Source organism: Saccostrea echinata, unplaced genomic scaffold, assembly GCF_033153115.1.
Source record: "Saccostrea echinata isolate AGI-Se365-2 ecotype Australia unplaced genomic scaffold, CSIRO_AGI_Sech_v1 ptg000045l, whole genome shotgun sequence".
NCBI classification, from domain to species: domain Eukaryota; kingdom Metazoa; phylum Mollusca; class Bivalvia; order Ostreida; family Ostreidae; genus Saccostrea; species Saccostrea echinata.
This window is the reverse complement of record NW_026889794.1, coordinates 4,467,427-4,483,670: the sequence shown is the minus strand read 5'-3', so window position 1 is coordinate 4,483,670 and position 16,244 is coordinate 4,467,427.

The following is a 16,244-nucleotide window of genomic DNA, read 5'->3' as shown; positions in this document are numbered from 1 at the left end:
TCCCATGTTGCAAAAGCTTCAGACAGATCAGTATATTTTCAAGAATATGGTCTATAACACAAACTCAGTGTACATTTGATGAGAGAATGTCAATATAATCAAAAAACTATTCCATAAACGTCATCTGGATTTCTTAGATAATCAATGTTCACATTTACGTCTTTTTTATAAAGATCTCCAAAAAGTCCCATTTTCCATCCATGTGTTATTTATATCTCCTTAAACAAAATGTCTTATAGGCTATTAAGTGAGATTTTTTTTTCTCTTAAGAGTGAAACATCGCCAATATTTATTTTTCAGGGGAGGGGATGATAAATTCCTTTAAGATTTTAAGATTAAAATTTATGCATGTAATTTAATTTTATTTGTCAAAATGAATTATACTGCTGAAAAGAAGGATAAAATGTGATGATAACAAACAGTTAACATTCTCAACAATACAATCAAACCAAACGAATTGGGAACAGAGGAAACGAACACCTCTGAACACATCAGAGGTGGGATTAAAATGTACTTGTCATGAAAGAGGAAGCATTCTTTATGACCGGTAAACTATTTCCATTTTTATAAGTAGTTAACCCTTAACCATGCCTATGATTATAACGAGTCTAAACTTTTTACCAAACCTTAAAATTTATATTCCCTCCGTCCAGCTCTCTGCCTCCTGGGTTGGGAGTTGATTATATAATAAAAATATTTTATATCTTTGATAATAATTGGATTACAGGAGATTTCAATGACCTTAAATAAAGTCAGCATTTCCTATATTCTATGGTCTTATTTTGACTGCCATATTTCATACATGTACCATCTGTTTTTAAACTTAATTTCAATATACCTTATTATAAGATAGGGTTTGATAGTGGGTTTGATAGGTCGACAGGGGGTGCTTTTTCCACGAAGGCACCAGATACCTACTCAGGAATTTCCAGGAATCCTTATTTTTATGCCCTCTTAATAGATTTGTATACTTTGCAATGGTTTTTTGGATATATCAACGTTTTCGTTACTCATAGACAACTAGAAAACAGCTATTTAAATAATTATACAAGGCTGAGCCCTCCAATAAAATTCTGATATTTTTTACCCCAAATTAAGGAATCGGACGCTTTTGAGACTGAGTTGATTTTACGTTGAAAGAACATAGCATCTTTGTTTTGAAGAACTTCATTACTCCTGTCCATGTAGTGGGGAATTTTTTTTCACAAATGTAATGAGCAGGTAGCCCTCACAAAATAATAAGTTATATTTTCCATTCCTATGGCCCATGATTTGGTAATTTAGACATAAATTGGAATTTATTTTACAGTGTCAATGTTTTAATCCTGACCCTGAACTACACAATACATGAACTCTAAACGTGAAAACTGATAATATTATAAACCTCTCATCAAACTAATTTTTGTCACATAAAAATCAGATATCAAATTCAGCTGGGGCTTATCTGATCAAAGTTTGTAAAACTCATAATACAATCATGTATTCAGGTCTTCGTTAAGTCCCATGTTCCTCTTGACATAATTACAATGAGACAAATTATAAATGAAACAATTTTATATGTAGAATATTCCATTTTAGCCTGATGTTGGCGTCGACGAAAAATATCTTATACTTTGTTAAACGTGCAAGGATTTAAGGGTTTTCTAAAAGTAGTCACATCCAATGACTGAATAACATCTAATTCTGTTTACAACGTGTTAATGTAATAAGATCGTTTTTATTGATATGAAATATATGAAGATAACGAACAGTATTCAAGCTGAGAGGTCCATTAATCAATACAAAATAGGAGCAGGGCAAACACGGACCTCCAAACATCAGAGGTGGGATCAGGTGCCATGGAGGAGTGAGCATCCCCTGCCGACCGGTCACACCCGCCGTGTGCTCCTTGTCATGATCCGGAAATAACAGAAAAATTTGTCGACAATTCAGTGTGTAAATAATGGCCTAACAATTAGTATGAAAAACGTCAGTCAGCATTTGACTCAATGATAGATTGTATTTGCTGACAAGGTCATTGTATCGACCATAGAACTAACGCAATGATGACTTTAAACGAGACAGCAGATATTCTTGTTTCATCAACTTATATGTCAATAATTTACCTCGTTTTAGAAATTGTACATACGTAGAGCATGCTCTTGTGTATCGAATCAACTGAGAGATATATACCCCGTATGCAGGTGATGAAGGTATATTGCTGCATAAGTAAGGGAAGTTGACGATTGAAAAGTTAAAGTCATCACGTTTATCATAAAGCTTTGTTGTTAGATTACCATTAACGTCTTTTTCAAGTAAAATATCCAAATATGAAACAGATCTGTCAGACTCTGTGGTATCTTTTATCTCAAGTTCACCAGGATATATCGTATCGACATAAGAATGGAAATAACCATTGTTAATTAACAATACGTCGTCGATATATCTAAATGTCGAGTTGAAGGCCACAGCAAGTGTTTTCTTCTTTTCACGTACAAGATTTTGGACAAATTCTGCTTCATATGAATACAAAAAAAGGTCTGCTAATAACGGGGCGCAATTAGTACCCATGGGAATTCCAATAGATTGTTGGAAGACCTGGTCTCCAAAATCCACATAGATATTGTCAATCAGAAACTCAAGCACCTTTTTAATGTCAACTTCAGAGTACTTGTGTATACAATCAGAATGTTTTTTAACAAAATAATTTTGCAAATGACCAATGACAACATAAGTATATTAACGAGTTCCATTTTTATTGAAAAAGCAGCTGTCAATGATATCAAAAAGCCTGGACTTTAGTTTATCGTGGGGAATGGTTGTGTATAAAGTTGAAAAGTCGTAAGTTTTTCAGCTGTTGATTTTGGTAAAATCTTGTGATTTCAAATTTTCCAAAAGTTCCTTGGAATTTTTTAGTATCCACATCTGATTTACACCACTTCTCGAATATATTGTTGCACAGTCCTCTTGAAATTTCTCCCTCACCACTGTTAATATCTTAGTGAGGAGTAAAGAAAGAGGCTTGGTTGAACATTTACTGGAACCCGCTATGTATCTTTGTTTGTAAGGATTTTTATGAAGTTTCGGAATCCAATATAAATATGGTAATTCAAATTCATTTTGGTTGTTTGGAATATTAAAAATATTCAAAACTGACATATGATTTTGAAGAATATTATGATTTATGTTTTACTGTTTTATTTGACTGTTATTAATTCAAAGATGGCAGAAGCAAATATTGGACAGAGGCTGGAGAATACTATAACTTTGATATTTCATTGAAATATGATGATAACGGATAGTAATCAACCTCAAAAGTTCATTGAAACAATACAGACTTGGAGACAGTAAACACGGACCTCTAAAAACATCAGAGGTTGGATCAGGTGCCATGCAGGAGTAAGCATCTCATGTCGACTGGTCACTCCCACCGTGTACTCCTTGTCATTATCGGCCAAACAGAAAAATCTGTAGACAATTCAGTGAAAATAATGGCCTGACAATTTGTGTGAAAAACGTCAGTCAAAATTCGTTTTAATGATGTATTGTATTTGATGTATCATGCATAATTGATGTGTTTTCGTTGAAAGAAGGGAGCATATGGATTTGCTTTTTGAAAGGTCAAAGATCAAAGTATTTCCTCTCAGTTAAAAACTTACGACAGATGTGACGGATGGAAAGAGGAAGAGATCGTTGATTCTATTGGAGTGGTTGAAGTGTTGAGGAAGTAATGTTTTGGGGGTTTTTAAACAAATGTTTGGATAAATTTCAAGATCATTTGGACTCTATTAATTGATATATTTACCTTGGATGTGCTGTATATGATTGTTATAATTATTTATTTTTATATTCTTTTTGCTGTCTGTCGTTCATCAAATGACCCACTTATTCCAATAATATCAAATATTTTATATTCTTATTACTCATATTTTGTCTTTCTTTTTTTCTGAACTATTTTGCTTGAGCGATTTCATAAAAAGACAAAAGATCACAATACATAGGCTTGAAAACTGATAATATTATAAACCTCTCATCAAACTAATTTTTTGTCACATAAAATCAGATATCCAATTCAGCTGGGGCTTACCTGATCAAAATTTATGAAACTCATAACAGGTCTTCACTAAGTTCCATGTTCCTCTAAACACAACTACAATGAGACAATTTATAAATGAAACAATTTCATAAGTAGAATATCCCATTTTAGCCTGATGTTAGCGTGGATGAAAATATCTTATGCTTTGTCATACGTGCAAAAACTTCAGGGTTTTCTAAAGGAAGTCACATTCAATGACTTAATTAAATTTAATTGTGTTTACACCGAGTTTATGAAATAATACCGTTTTTATTGAATTTTTAATTTATGATATCATTGTTTTATTGATTGTTATTGATTTGAAGAAGGCTTAAGCAGAGTATTGGACGGAGACTGGAAAATACAATAACTTTGATATTTCAGTGAAATATGAAAAAAATGGATAATTACCAAGCTCAAAAGTTCATAAAAACAAACGCAATTTGTAAACACGGACCTTTAAAAACATCAAACATGGGATCAGGTGCCATAAGGAGTGAGCATTTCATGTCGACTTCGACTGGTCACTCCAACCATGTACTCCATCATGATCAGCCAAATGGAAAGATGAAGAGATCGTTGATTCTATAGGGATCAGGGTTCAAGAGTGGAGGAATTAAAGTTTTTTTTTTTGTTTTCCCCCCCCCCCTTTTTTTTTTTTTTTTTTTTTTTTTTTTTTTTTTTTTTACAAATAATTGGACAAATTTCAAAGATCTTCTGAACTCTATTAATTGATGTACAGTCAAACTTGTTTTAAGAGGCCACGTTAGGGAAGTTCGGAAAGTGGCCACTTAAGACGGGTGGCCTCTTATTCCGTTTTCGCCTCCAAATAGTCAATCAATCAATAACTGAACAACATTTACACTATAATTAAATTAATTAATACTCAGAGAATTAAACAGATCAATTTCACTGGAGGTTTTAATATTTATGCATATTAATTCAGGTACATTTAAAAGAAAACATTTTTTAAAGAATTCCAGAAAGGTTTTCCGTTTGTTTCTGTTCATACATGTCATTTGAAAAAATTTCTATAAATTCATCAGAGAGAAAAGCTGGTTTACATTGAAATTGAACAAACTCTTTTAATTGTCACTTGAAGATATATATATATATATATATATATATATATATATATATATATATATATATATATATATATATATATATATATATATATATATATATAATACCTCTACTCTTATTACTCTTTATAAAATTTATACCATAAATCTGTCTAATTCAACGAGAAAATACTATTTCCCCCATCTGAGAACTACTCCCTGAAAAATCAGAGCTACTTCCTTGGACTTCTCCCTCATGAATATTTATTATTAATTTTAACCAATTAAAATGAACAGTGGGCGGAGCGTTCAAGGAATCTCGAGTCCGTGATGTAATGTTATTAGCAATGTAACTATGACGTCAAAACATTTCGACATGCGATGTCAAAATCATACTGAAATTTCTAAGCAAAATGAGGACTTGTAACGATAATGTTAGTGAAATTATTTTTTTTTTTTTAATAATTTTATTTTTTCCGTATTGATGCATTACATATTTAACAAAATTGGAATCATGCGCATTTTTAATTATTTACATAAATGCTTCTATATTGTTTTAAAAATGTCTAAGTCTCTAGTTAATAAATCTCCTTTGTTTGTTTCGGTATAATAAAACAGTTATGGAATGGGTACTCGGGAAATAGCAAATACCTCGGCAGGAAACTATTTCCCTCGGCGGCTTCGCCGCCTCGGGAAATAGTTTCTTCCCTCGGGGAACCATAAATTTGCTATTTCCCTCATATCCATATATATATATATATATATATATATATATATATATATATATATATATATATATATATATATATATATATATATATATATTTACATTTACAAATGTTTTCCCTTATATAACACTATTGAAAGCAACGCGTATCTATATCCGTATAAACACGGGTTCCTCGCGTCATAAACGTTCGACGTAATTTTTCAGTGACGTCATAAAGGGTCGACGCGCAAACAATGGATCAAATACGTGCCGTTGAGTTTGAAAAATAAAACATTTCACGCGTTAAAGATTATAATCAGGAAAATATAAAATATGAATAAGTCATAAATGTAAATAAAAGTAATAATGTATCATTTTTAAACATCTATCGGATATAAATACGGGTTGGTACGAGATCAAATTTACCATAAAGCCCTTCGGGCTTTATGGAATTTGATCTCGTGACCAACCCGTATTTATATCCCGATAGATGTTTAAAAATGATACATTATTTCTTAAATATATATATATATATATATATATATATATATATATATATATATATATATATATATATATATATATATATATATATATATATATATATATATATATATATATATATATATATATATATATATATATATATATATATATATATATATATATATATATATATTATATATATATATATGCCTTACTCTAAATTTTTAGGTTCTAAAAGGACAAATATTTCAGCAAAAAATTGTTATAACCCCCCCCCTTTAAATCCCATTAAAAAGTTCTTTCATTTGTTCAAGTACTGATCAGCACATAGTAATGTATCTCCCCTTCCAAGTCAATAGTCTTGTTTAATCAGCATTTTACTTACTTACTGAAGTTATTAAACTCAGGGAAAATTTTTATAAAGCTGTCAGAATTTTTGCTTAAGTAATAAACAAACACAAATATAGTTGACTAGAGAGGTGTTTTAAGCAATTTGAAATCATTTCACAGGTGTCATGTGCAATAGAGCGTAACTAATCTCTATCAATCGTCTCCTGGTGTTAAAATTCAGGAGAAAATCAAGCCAAAGCCAAAATGTGCATTGTATATACATATGTACAAGAGTAGCAATAAGGGTTTCTACAAAATTTAAATGGTGTGAAAATATCAACTATCCTGGATTCTGAGCGTGCGCCGACAGAGCATAATAGCTTTCTTATAAATCGTCATAATATTATTACAATGAAAGATTTTCATTTAAAAATTCACAATTTTAAGGAACATTTGATAAATGATAGTCATATAAAAGCTCTTTGGTTAGTATTGGTTTATTGTTTACAAAGCAATAAACTTTGTCTACGACTTTTTGTAAAAACCCTCGTATTTATTTATCTTAATTTGAGAAAAATAAGAAACAAACATTTTTTTTTAAAATCAGTACTTCCAGTCAGACACGAAGAGGGAGAGGGGCGGGGATAAATACATGTAACAATTTGATTTTTTTTTAATTTTTTTTTTTTAAAGAAAGGGATATCCAATAAAGAGACGGTAGTAACATATTGCATCATGCATGTTGACAACTATTCCAGAAAAAGGCATCAAATAGGTGAAAAATGTGTAATTCTTGCTTCTCTTTCCATCTTTGAAACTAAAGTATGTATGACGCTACAGTTCAGATTCCATTTTAATAATTTGGTAAGAAGGCTTCCTCTTGACCTTGAATTAGATCTGTTCTTGTTTAATTCATATTTTCGTTTACATGTGAATCTTTTATAATGATCTAAATGCAGGTTTATTATCGATATTTTCTGTTTAGTATTTTTGTAATGATTGACATTGCACATGGTGTGAATGTCTCCGAATTCATTTGAGAAACAAAAGCATATACTGTGCATAATCAATTTTTAAACTGAGGTAAGCTATTGATAAAGGAGTTGATGTAACAAGGGCATCAACAATTTCTTTTATAGTCAACATTTCTCAATTCTTTTGTCGATACAATAATGATGTGTAAAAATACAACCCGTCGTTAAGGAGGGATTCTTCTCATATTTCTTGTATTTAAAAATTAATGAAATTTTCGTAGATTCAAGAAGACATTATCATTAAGTGATGATTTCAACTAGATTCAATTTGACCGTTTTGTTTTAAAAGCAAGGTCAGGTCAAGGTCATTATCTTTTTCCTTGAGCTTAAGAATAAAAAAAATACCGTTGCCAATTATGCGATGCCTACTTCTATTTCAAAAGATTAAATGTTTTTTTCTTTTTGAATAAAAAGATATTACCATATAGGGTCTATCAGATGATAATGCCAAATTGACATAGATAATTTAATTAAAATGGATATTGGCTAATCTGAATTTCTTCTATTTTTCTTAGATTTTTGGGATATATTATTTACTTTTATATGCTTCGTATATTTATTTTTTTCTTATTTTCACATATGGTAAAGTAATCATATAAAGAAACAAATTGATACAAAAACAAAAAACTTTGACCGTTTACTAAGCTAGAAACAACACTTTTTACGGATTTTTTGCTCAAATCTGTATTTAGATTGGAAGCTTTTAAACGTTAACAAAATTGTAATTTGTTCAGAAAATCATATTTATTTGATAACTTTTAAAACTTCAGTCCATTATTAATTTCACTTACATTTGAAATTTTCTTTTAGTCTTTGATTGTGTGTGTGTTTAAAAATTTTAACTAAATTCATTGTTCTATAATAATTTTGAGAAGCAGAAAAGGAGATATTTTCATACGCCGCCATTCCGCAAAAAATATAGTCCCTGCTAGATTTCAAACTCAGTTTACATTTCTATTAAAAGTTGTACAATTATGATGAGAAAAGAAAAATATGATCTTCTAAATCGCTTACATCTAAATATATAAGTCATATAAGCAAATATACTTTTGATATTTCATCTAGTTAGAAACCAGACAAGAATACCTCCTTAAGTCGACTGTTGACTAATTTTTAAAACACGAATAGATACGTGTAATTTTCAAATATCTATCTATCTATCTATCTATCTATCTATCTATCTATATATATATCTATATATATCTATATATATATATATATATATATATATATATATATATATATATATATATATATATATATATATATATATATATATATATATATATATATATATATATATATATATATATATATATATATATATAGAATATTGCAACTAAGTTGATAAGTATTCTTAGTTCTCAATACTAGAAAGGAAGGAATGAAAGTAAATTCAGAATTAAATTGCCAAACTTTTTAAAGAAACTGAATCAACAAGAAAATGTAGATGAACACGTTTTTTTTATTATTATTCTAATTTGATTTTACTTTACAAATGTGCACATTTAAAATAATTGATATCCTTTTGAAAATGCTATTGCAGAAATTGAAGTATGCAAAATACTCTTGTTAAATCTTTCTTAGTTAGCTAATGCTCCAACATACTTTCTCAGGAAAAGCAGTTCGATATTGAAATTGATTTATTTTTGTGAAATTTACCACAGAACAATCAGACGAGTCACTGATATATTTATCATAGAGATGCCCCTGACACTGGCTTTCTGGCTTTTGTTTATCATGGAATAGGTTCCAGGGGATGCTAGTGTCGTGTCTTCAGGATATGAAAAGATCATGAGTATCTATAACCAGCATCTCATCAACTTTGGACATGACGATTTCTGCTGTGAAATACCTGTGCACAGAAGGAAAGCAGGGTACTAAGATTTATGCATAGTGCGATTCTACATACATGTAACATATCAACAGAAACTATTATACATCTGTATTACTTTCAATTCAAATATCATCGAAACGTTACAGATGAAGATACCGAGAAATATTTTATAACGCATTTTCACGTTAGGAGACATATCTTAATCTTTTCAAAACATTAGCTATAAGTATTCATTTTTACCCTTTTCACTCAAATTATAAAAATCAGAGATAGAAGAAATAAAAAAAAAATAAAATAAAGTGTTAAAAGTGATGAAATAATTATATTTCTTTAATAGGATTCATAGAAAACTTTCAGTGTGTGATAAACAAGTTTTTGATGGATCAAACCAGTCCTTGTACAGAATTCATTTCAGAACTTACCGAAATGGAAAACCGCAAAACTGGCTCTGATGTTTCTAGTAAAGAATGCAGGTAATTTAAATTTTAAAATAAAACCATTACAATGTTTTAAGAAAATTTGCAGCGTTTATATATATATATATATATGTATGTATGTATGTATGTATGTATGTATGTATGTATGTATGTATGTATGTATGTATATAAAAGGAATCACTGTCTAGTTAGTAGAGTATGCCAGGGCATCAACGATCAACGATAGTTGGAGACGTGGGATAATTTGCATTCGCTTCGCCCGTTATGCATAAATTATCCCACGTTTCCAACTATCGTTGATGTCCCTGGCATACTCTACTAACTAGACAGTGATTCCTTATATTTCCATTTCATTGTGAAATAAAATTGTAAATTTAGATTTGAAAAATGTAGACTAATAGTTTAAATTATACGAGGCCTCACATGTCAATTTCAATAGTCCCCGCCCACTGACGTCAAACACAAAGACAGCCGCATGAGATTTACATGCATATTAGGCCTTCTTAGCTCCTGACCTTTCCCTTGACGAAACTTACATTCCGGTAGAATGATCAAGAAATCAACTCAACGATATATATATATATATATATATATATATATATATATATATATATATATATATATATATATATATATATATATATATATATATATATAAGCTTAAATACATTATAATTACTTTTAAAATGATTTTTATATGATATATATGAAATTCGCGGGTTATTAGACAAAACTTTGACCTGTACTGATTACGAAGCCAAACATCTGTGTGGTGGCAAAGCAACACCTTTTATCCGTTCTTATGCGAAAGCCTTGATCAAACCACTGACGGAGGGCATAACATGTAACAATAGTAAGAATCTTTGCAAAACAAATTATTTTAAGATCATGCCTGATTTGGGAATTCTTAAAAAGAAAAACCCTTCCTTAAAGTTATGTCCGTATGATAAAGTACAACAGGCTATCCAACGATGTGTGATATATTTGACGGGATATTTTATTTTTTAATTCATAAAAAAGTTTGCGTTTTTTTTTTTTTTTTTTTTTTTTTTTTTTTTTTTTTTTTTTTTTTTTATACATGTTGCAAGATAATCTACCAAAGTCGAGAATATTAATGTAAAAAGAAAAGTTATATATATATATATATATATATATATATATATATATATATATATATATATATATATATATATATATATATATATATATATATATATATATATATATATATATAAAGCACTAAAAAAACCAACAACACTGTATATCCTAAGTGTCGGATCTACTAAGTAGATACAAGGTCACGGATGGAAGTTTATATAAAGCACTAAAAATGACCAACGACACGAACAATAAAAATTGTCAAATTTTCGGGACGACCTGTCCCTTTCTCAGGACAAAGAAAAAAGTTAAGAAGTCATGAAAACAAAGGAAACAGAGAAACAAAAACAACTAGCACTACTACTAAACTACCAAACACTAAATATTTACAGTGTTACATTTTTAATTTGAAGTTTATAAACAGTTTTGAAGAAAGAATTCCGGAGCGCTATGAATTGCGTCCGGTCTATCGGGTGAACTCTGGTGAAGTGAGATTTACACAATTGAACGAATTAATTATCGCTAATTAATTACGACCAAGTAGTAAGTCGTACACTGTCTTATTCTCTCAATATAGCGTAACTATACATGATAAAAAGAAACTAAAGAAAAGTAATATGGAAGGGCAATTTTAAAATATGAATTTGGATATATTATAAATTTGGAATCGGATAAAAGCAATATACAAAAATGTAAGCTATAAATATTTGCGTAGTTTGTTCCAGAATTGCTAATGCGAATTAACGGTAAAGTTTACACTATATTGAGAGAATGAATTAATTTGTTACAATCCGGGATTGGGTCTAGTTCACGTTCATCCTGGTGAAGTCATTTAGTTTGTTAATACCATTAGGGTGGAATGACTTCAGTCTGTGCATCCAGAACTTTTCTTTGCCTTTTCTCTGAGCGTCTGTCCATCTTTGATTATGGTCAATAACCACTACTGTCATGTCTTCCCATTTGTGACCTTCAAGGTTGAAATGTTCCCCAACGGATTCATTAAGTTTTTTGGTCCTAATGGTAGAACGGTGATTATTGACTTTCCTGCGGAGATCTCCTGTTTCACCAACATACTGTTTGGAGCAAACTTTGCAACTAATGAGATAAATGCAGTTGACTGTTTGACAGGACAAATTCCCTAATATTTTGTAGCTGCGGCCTGTAACGGGACTGTTAATGCTGTCTGTGTCAGAGCTGTGCTTATAGAGAAGACATCTTCTGTCAGAGCAAGTTTTAAAGCCCCCGTTAGGTAATGCATTGTCCAATCTGGTTCTTACTACCATGTCCTTTAGGTTCCCGGGCGTCTGTATGCAGCCATTGGAGGCTCTTAAAGACCTCTGCCTTTCCTTTTTTTGAAAGGAGAATTGGCAGGTTCTTTTGAAGGATACCGCTGAGGTTCTAAAGGACGGGATGGTATGTGGTTACCAGAGGGACCCTGCCGCTATTGTCTCTCTCCTTGTAGCATAATAGGTTTTGCCATCTCATCAATAGCAGTTTGTACGGTGCGGGCATTGTAGATTCTCTTGCATAAGTGGGACTTGAGGAGACAGCTTTGTTCCTGATATAAGGCAGGGGATGAACAAATGCGCCGAATTCTGGTGGCTAGACCCTTAGGCAAAACCTTAAATGTGTGTGGGGGATGACAGCTAGTTGGCATAAGATACAGATGGGAATCTGTGGGTTTCGTGTGGAGACTGAACTCGATTTCACCATCAGTCAGGGTAGATGTAGTATCTAGGAATATGTTTTTCGAATTAGATAATTATTAAATTAATTAAATTTGATATACTGATGAAAGGTGCTGGCAAACGAAATTAATGCCTCGAGGCTCTCGCGACATTCCACCCACTTCATCTCCATATCGTCAATGAAACGCAACCAGCTAAGGGGCCTAAATGGTGCTTGAAGTAATAAGTTGCGTTCAAGTCTGCCCCTGAAAATATTGGCATGAGATGGTGCCATTTTCGTACCCATAGCAGTACCATTAACCTGCAGGTAATGTTCTCCATTAAACATGAAGTTGTTATACTTGAGAACATGTTCAAGGAGCTTGGCAAGGGACTCAGTAGAAGGAATTTGTATTGATCTACTATCCAAGACTTCTTTACAAGCTTCGATACCCTCATCGTGCGGAATATTGGTGTACAAAGATGTAACGTCCATAGTAACGATATGGGTATGATCTGGAAGGCCAGTAGAGGGCGTCTTGTTAATGTAGTCCGTGGTGTCCTTGAGATAGGATGGCAAAATCTCTACGTGTGGACGGAGATGTAAATCAATGTATTCAGAGATTTTCTCCGTGGGGTGTCCAATTGCGCTAACTATAGGGCGACCTGGCATGCCTTCTTTGTGTATCTTAGAAAGCAGATAAAATTGTCCTGGTCTACAGTCAATAGGATTGAGTGTCTCATAGACGTTGATACCAATCTCGTTTTTCTCAAACATTTCGTCAAGAGTTTTGGTGATGGCGGTGGAGAATTCCTTAGTAAGGTCAGAGTCCAGTTTCTTATAGAAACGTTCGTCTGAGAGTTGTCTATGGGCTTCCGCCATGTATGTCTCTTTATCAAGTACTACTACTGTAGAGCCTTTGTCTGCTTTCTTGATTACAATGTCATCCCGATTCTTTAATGATTGCAAGGCGGATCTCTCTTCCTTACTCAAATGAGCCTTGTCTGGCATTGAAATGAGTTTCTCTATGTCTGAATCAACGGCGTCAATATACGACTCAAGGGCTCCGCATTTGCCCGGTGCAGGGTCCCAGTCACTTTTGGGCCGACAGAGTTTGTGTTTCTCTAGGTCGTGCAATTGTGGCTGAGAAGAGTAATATGAATCAACATCGGAGTCTTTTCTAGAGAAGTGCTCCTTCAACCGAATTCTCCAAAAGAATGCTCGGGTGTCCTCTCTGGCTTGTTCTTCGTCGACCTCATGTGGTGTGGGGCAGAAATTCAGCCCCTTGGAAAGAAATGAGGTCTCCGATTCGGAGAGAGGAACACTAGATTTATTGAGCACTGGACAGACGTCAGGAGTTTGTAAGGGTCCGTCCCTCGCGATTGTCTTTATGCGCTTGAAGCGTCTCGAGCGGGGTTTACGTGTTTTGTTAACTCGGACCTCTGACCGGTTGTTCCTGGTCTGTGGAACACTGTCTCGGAGAAATTTCTTTCTTTGAGTCTTGTTGAGTTCATTTGTTAGGGCCGTATTATAGGTGTCAATAATATCATGGGCTTCATCAAGATCAGTGGACAAGAGACAATCAGAAATACCGGGAAAAAAAACACCAGAAAGGAAACTTGTTCAGCTTAACTTACACAATGTTCCAGAATCAGTAAGATCAGTAGTGTCCGATAAAGCGTGCACCAAAAAACAGAAGCGAACAAACAGTTCAGACATGGATTCCCCCTTGGGTACTCCCACAGGTGTGCCAGGAATTTCAAGTGATCTAAAGATAATTCAGGAAAACTTGACCCAAATTCGAGAGAACATGGTTAAAAAAACAGAAATGAAAGAAATGATATCTTCAATACTGGAAGATCTGAAGAAGGAAATTAAACAAGAAATTTTGGCAGACGTAAAATCCACAATTTTAACAGAGTTTAGAGAAAACATTACTAAAGAAATTAAAAATGCAGTTAAAGAAGAATTCGAACATAAGATTGAAGAGAAAACAACGGAGTACAAAACCAACGTCAAAGAAATTTCAGATGGTTTCAACCTTGACTTTGAGACTTTACGGGAAAAAATTAGTGGCCAAGCACGGGAGTTAAGAGTCATGAGAGAAAGTTTAAAACAAAGTCAGTGTATGGCAGAGAGTGCTTTAACTCTAGCGAATCAGAATCAACAATACTCTCAGAAAAACAACATAAAATTTATGAAATGGGAAGAGAAAGCAGAACGAAAATCTTCGAGATGATTTATGCAAAATACTCAAAGAAACTGTAAATATTGAGTTGGCACCAACGGATATTTTGGCGATACATAGAGTTCCAAGTGGAGTTCGGGAGGGCCCTAGACCAGTAATCGCTAAATTCCGCGACACGGAGACAAAACTCAGGGTAATCAAGAACCGGTGACAGGAAGACCCGAAGAAACGATTTATTATGTACGACCATATAACAGCGATGAACTCAAAGTTAATACGCGACCTGAATGAAGATCCAAGGATATATTCGGCATGGTATTTTAACGGCAAAGTTTTCGCCCTTGATAATGACAGCAATAGACATAAATTTGATATTTTGGACAATGTGAGTGCAAAACTTAGACATCGGTAATAAAGTTGAAATGCGGAGCAAACAGTCTTTTATTGTGCTCGTGCTATTGGCATCGGGATCGGGACTCACGGTTCGGGATCAATGTTGTGCGTGACTTTGTTTACATGTGGTGTGGAAGGTGCGTGGGAGGGAGTGAGAGTCTTTTCAGTTGTCAGTAAATTTATTAATGGGTCCAGGATGTATTTCCTGCTGGTAAGTGGTGGCTTACAATGTAATTTATTGTCTAAACAGCTTCTTCTGACAGATATACTTATTTTTACTTTTGAAAATGGCTGATTCTATAAAAATTGTATCTGTAAATTGTCAGGGTTTAGCGACGCTATCAAAACGCCAAGATGTTTTAAATTTTTATCGGTCAAAAAGATATTCTATTATATGTTTTCAGGATACCCATTTTATTCCTGATTCAGAACCATTTGTTGAAGCCATGTGGGGGTATAAATGTTTTTTTTTTTAATTCCTTTAAATCCAATGCAAGAGGAGTATCTATATTTTTTTAATAATAACTTTGAATTCAAAGTGCACCAAGAAAGGAGAGACAATGAGGGAAATATAATTGCTTTAAATTTAGATATAGAAGATAATAGGGTTACTCTCATAAATATATATGGTCCAAACACTGATAGTCCTGGGTTTTATGAATATGTTCGTGATATGTTTTTGGAACTTGATAATGAATATTATATACTCGTAGGAGACTTCAATCTTGCTTTGAATCCTGAACTAGACACAAAAAATTATAACTCAGGTAATAATCCTAAAGCTAGGGAAAAATTGTTGGAAATCATGGATGATCTTCATTTATTAGACTACTTTAGAATTATGAATCCAGATAGAAGTGTTTATACATGGCATAAAAAGACGCCCCTAAAACAAGGTCGTTTAGTATATATTTTGATTTCTGAAAGTTTGTCCAACTCCGTGGAA